The sequence below is a fragment of the Eucalyptus grandis genome, chromosome 8, assembly GCF_016545825.1.
Source record: "Eucalyptus grandis isolate ANBG69807.140 chromosome 8, ASM1654582v1, whole genome shotgun sequence".
Lineage (NCBI taxonomy): Eukaryota > Viridiplantae > Streptophyta > Magnoliopsida > Myrtales > Myrtaceae > Eucalyptus > Eucalyptus grandis.
In genome coordinates, this window is record NC_052619.1 from 46,075,654 (window position 1) to 46,081,274 (window position 5,621).

The 5,621-nt window shown below is 42.2% G+C and overlaps 1 pseudogene; it reads right to left on the reverse strand.

The window, feature by feature from the left end:
- Nucleotides 1-2,216: 2,216 nt before the first annotated feature.
- On the reverse strand, nt 2,217-4,764 carry LOC120286614 (annotated as a pseudogene).
- Between the last annotated feature and the right edge of the window lie 857 nt (nt 4,765-5,621).

Consider the following 5,621-nt stretch of genomic DNA (forward strand, 5'->3'; position numbering starts at 1 on the left):
GCAAAGAAAGGGGAAATTAGAGTTTATACCTTTCATTGTGACTCAGAGTGAAATGGAAAGGATGGGCAATTAGAGGTTAGGTTTTTAGTTTGCAATGATAAAATTAAAAATATATATAACTATCCAGTCCGGGGGGTCGCGTGGGTGGGTCCACACTTGGACCGGAAACGGGATCGGTATTCACCAGTTCCATTTTTTAGGAACCAAGAAGTGCCTAGAACTCGTAAGTTTGGTCCAATTTCTAATTCGATCTGATTTTTTTTCTTACTCACAAGGTCTATGTATCGGCTTAACTCCAAATGAAGGAGCTTGGTAAGCTCAGAGAAAATATCCCGAGCATGAAGAGGGTAGAAGAGAAGATGGTCTCTGCCTATGGTAAGAGAAATAGTCCAAGATTTTTTGTGGAAAAACAAAGTATATATATATGTAAATTTTGAGAACACACGTCGATCATCAATATAAACATATTGATATGTTCTTGCATCGAGATGATTAATTGAAGATGTCAATTTTTCTTTTCTAAAAAGATAGAAAAGTTGGGTGAGCATTAACAACCTGAATAATATCGAGTTAGCGCAACGGAACAAAACGATCTCCTCTCTTGTGCAAACCTTTAAGAAACAATATAATATAGCAATATAATACCGAGCATGTAGATACAAGGTAATTTTTTGCATAAAAAACTTCCTTGACATGAGGAGATAAAAACCACAAGACTAAAGTCCACCTAAAAATCTTCACTATCAACAAAAATGGATGAACAAAGTTCTTCTCTAAAAATGCTAGAGGTACATAGCCATAAAGACATCAAGATCAAGGATAAATCTCACAAGAAATGCAAGTTCGGTAAAACCCATGAAAAATTTGATGTAGGGAGCTTGAAGTGACAATCAAATTGATTAGAATCAAGAAGAATGTATCATGAGCACCCTAACAAAATTTTAGCTCAATCAAGCCACAAATCGACTTCCGAACTTCAGCTTGTTGCAAATTATATATTGTCCTCAACACATATTTCCTGCTCTCTCTGGCTCTCTTGTTATTGCCTCTTAACTAGGGTTGTGTAAAAGAATTAGGAACCGCTCAACCCGCTAGGAATCGGACCAACCTCAATTGGAATTGGCGATTCTTATGGGGCAGGTCCGGTTCCCAATTCCAATTTAGTGAAATTGGTGAGTATTGGTTCAATTCCTCTTTTTAAGCGTGGAATTGCTCGTTTATCCATTTGAGCCGGACCGGTATATATATTTAAAAAAAGAAATTCCATATCAAATACTTAATTGTTTTGTAGTTTTTAACAATACACATGCGCGCACGCACTCACATGCATTTTTGTAGTTATTAGACATTATTGACTAATTTTATTTCTTTGGTGTATAATAGGATTAATCCCTTACTCTTTTTCTTTTCATTCTTATAATCCATTTACTTGCTCTCTTAACCAAAAATTAAAATAGAGAGGAAGGAGAGAACCAATTGGATATGTCTATAAGAGCCAACGGCTCGTTTTAAGAATATAATTAGGTCTTTTATTAGCCATTCTCATGATTAAATTATGTTGATGTTAAAAAAAGATGAATCAAACGATTAATATTTTAATTTTTATGGAGGTTAGGACTTTTAACGTGAAGTCTAATTCTCCGCTTGTTTCCGGTGTTGAGAATCCTTTAAAAGATCATACCATGACCTTGGAAGAAATTAAGTTTTTAGTTAACGAGTACTGTTTAGTCATTTTGCTTTATACTTTTCAATTTTTAATCAAAATCAATGGCTTGCAATTTAATCTGAATATAAGGCCGAACAAGCTTTATAGGGATTGAGGACCAATTCTATAAACCCACCTAAGAATTGCACACCCACCTAGGAACTGCATTTGACTGACGGTTTGGGTGGATCCTTAGAACCAACGAACTAGTTTTGGTTTCAATTTTTTAAAACCGGTCCTTAGTGAATGGTTCTAGGTTCCAAGATGGGAACCATCAACTTGATCATGCTCACCCCTACAGTCTGAGCGAACATTTTTTGTGGCTACTATACAAAAGATAATGAAAGATTCTTTTTCTTCATATGAATTAGGCCATATTCATATGGGCTCAAGCCTTTATATTTGTAATTCATTGAGGTTCCTCCGGCCAACAAAAAGATGGGAGCTTGATCGATTTTAGTATTGTGGAAAGGCCTTCATCTTTATTTGTCTAGGCCAAATAGCCAAAATATACACAAAAGTCATTGACAGCACAATACTGAAATCTCTAATCGGAGCAGGAACCGAAAGAGCAATTTTGCCCGAGGGTTATGTACAAGACCATTACATGTTCCTCTCCAGCATTAGTTCAAACCCATCCCGTTCCCTTCTCTTACAATCAAACAATGTACCAATGACTATACCAGGGCTTACGTCGATACGAACGCCATCACGTTCTTGCCTCTTTCCAGTTAATATCCTACAACCCGAACTCTTCTGCCTATTTCAGAATAAAATGTCATGCTATATCACGTCGGGAATAACAGTCGTCCATCTCGCATCTCATCCCTCGGATCTCGATCAAGAAACTTGCTCGTCGTGCCACGAGACGACAATGTCCTCGAGCCCGACCTTCCACTCTCCCCAGTGAGCCTCCTCAAACTCGCCGCCACCGTCCACGACCACCTTCGCCTCCACTAACACCGCCTTCTCCACAACCGCCACCACTTCCACCACCAAGACCAACTTCCCTTTCCCTAAGATGACACTACTACCCTTCCCCCTCTCCAAACTATACCCTAATCTCCCACCAACCTCCTTCAACTTCCCCATTATCACTTCCATAGAAGCATTGGACACGAACCTCCTCTCATTCCTACTGTCGATCTCGAAAAGCCCGGACAAATCGAGACCCGACGACAAAGAAATAATGTCAAACGCGTTTAGGCTCGGACCTACATCGAAGTCGCTACAATCCTTTTCACTGGCTAACAAGTGTTCTATGTCCGAGAAGCTATTGTGGGACTTCAAGGGAGCGATTTCTTGAACCAAGAAGTGCCCGCCAAAACTTACCAAGCTCATCCTCGTGTCGGGATTGGGATCGAAGCTGGTGGATGATGTGCTTCACCGGTTTGGAGATCCATTCGGGAACTGGTAGTCCCTCTTGTGGATTTTTCTTGTACATGGTCACCAGGTTGTTGTCGTTGAAGGGCATGTGACCGCAGAGCAACATGTACAGGATGACGCCACAAGACCAGGCGTCCGCCTTGGATCCCTCGTAGCCACGCCGGCAAATAACCTGAAGTAGAATGGAAACGAGGAGAGATGTAAACCGTTGAACGAATTAGTTCATAGTACAGCAAGATGTCGATATCGACATAGCACCTAGTTCATAATAGAGCAAAACATAATTTATCTATTAGTTGATAGTATGAGGCATCTTGATCAACTTTATATATGGTGGGCTCCGGGATAGATATTTCTCATTTTGATACTTTCTAGGTTCAATTATGTGGCAAGGAATGATCTCCCATGAAACCAAGCAGAGTATATTAAGTATGCAATACTTCAACTCGATTCAAGCCAAATAGAGTCTGACACTTTCCACACTCAAAAGAAATGGGAAAAAAACTACTTGCTATAACTGTAACTCATCGATACTTTCCACACCCAAAATGAGTCTTGAAGACGATCAAGTGTTCAATCATACCATGAATTCATTTCGCAAGTCAATAGGGTGTATTGCACTGTATAGACAACCCGTAACAAGATTGGAAGTGTCCTAAACTTTATATACCGTGTTTTGAAATCGAACTTGTCACCAGCGAAAAAGCAAAACAGATAGAAGAAGAACAGGAGTTCATATAGAACAACTCGACAAGATAAATTCATCCGTTCTTATAGACTAGAGTGACTGATTTTCTTTAGATCAGAGAAGTTTATATGTGTTAATCTTACGTAATTACGTCCTCGTAATGTCCGTTGGCGTCATCGAACTCCAACCACATTATTCGAAGCATATTCACAGCCACATACTGGACATTCAACAACTAGCCAATCCTTAACTACCGTAAAGTTGACCAGGCATCGTACTTAACAGATTCATCAGAGACCACAAACAAACCTCAGGAGCAGTGAAAGCCGGGGTCCCGCAGGCGGTGTGGAGCAGGCCGTCGCGGAGTTGCTCCGGCAGCGCCGACAGCCCGAAGTCCGAGACCTTCAGGTTCCCCTTGTGGTCCAGCAGCAGGTTCTGCGGCTTGACGTCCCCGGTGCGCGACCCCGTTCTCGTGGCAGTAGTTGAGCGCCGACACGAGCTGCTGGAAGTATCGGCGGGCGGCCGGCTCGGTGAACCGGCCGCGACGGACGATCCTGGAGAAGAGCTCGCCGCCGGCGGCGAGCTCCATGACGAGGTAGATCCGGGTCCGGGTGGCCATCACCTCGTGGATCCGGAGGATGTTGGGGTGGGACTGGAGCCGCCGCATGGCGCCGATCTCGCGGAGGATCTGGGGCTCGAGGGCGAGGCGCGGAGCTGTCCTTGTTGATGACTTTGATCGCAACGTGGGCGTTGTCGGCGAGGGACAGGGCCTGGTAGACCTTGGCGAAGCTGCCCCGGCCTAGGAGCCGGCCCAGTTGGTACTTGTTCTGGATCGTGGTGGTGGTGGTGGTGGAGGAGGATCGGGAGGCGGGGGCGGGCGGTGGCGCCGGCGGCGGCTGAGGCGGCGGCGACGGCGGCGACGGCGGTTTCATGGTTGTTGGGGGAGGAGAGTTTGGTTAGCACGAGGAGAGAGTTTTTCATGCGAGGAGAACTGTGGTGGGGGTGTATTATAAAGGGGACCGGTTGGGCAGTTGGGTTTTGTACTCTCAGTCAAATCTAGGAGTCTCTTTTTCCTGGGTTTCCGCAATTGCCCCCTCCCCCGTTGGTGTTGTTTTCATCGATGGAAAAGAAATGAAAATGTCCTTTTCCTAATTTCCTTATTTTATCCGAGGAAAAGAGACAGTGACATATTTTTAATCCGAGGATTACTGTGGTTGGTGAAATATATACAAAAGCAATTACTCTTTTTTAATCAGAATAAATGCACCGTAGGTCCGAAAACTTATAGGGAGTACAATTGAATACTAAAAATTTTAACAAGCAAAATCGAAATTTGAAACTTATCAAAATAATGTGATCAAGTTCTTCGGTTAACATCGTGATACGTGGCCTTTTTTGTCAAATTAATTTTTGATAAGCAGTGCCAATGTGGTCCCCGCCACATCAGATCTTTTTTTTAAAGGGCAAAAGTTAATAAGGGAAAAAAAAATAGTAAAAGGTTACCATTCATCTTCTTCTAGCTTTCACATGCGTCTAAATTTTCAGATGTCTTTCGCATCTGCAAGTCTGTCTGTAGAGGCCGGAAGCCACTCTTCAAACGGAAACCATTCATGAAGGGAGTGACTCGCACGTCATTGACTGTTTGAAGGAGGCGTGCCAGAATGCTGGGCGGTGAACCGTAATCAGTGATGTAGACTGTGGGTGACTCGGTTGATATTGACATCAATGTTTTATTTATTTATTTACATCAATATTTTATTTATTTATTTATAATTTTAACAATACTTTTAATTTTTTTCTGAATTTTTTTTTTTATTAATTTTTATTTTTTTCTTTTCATTT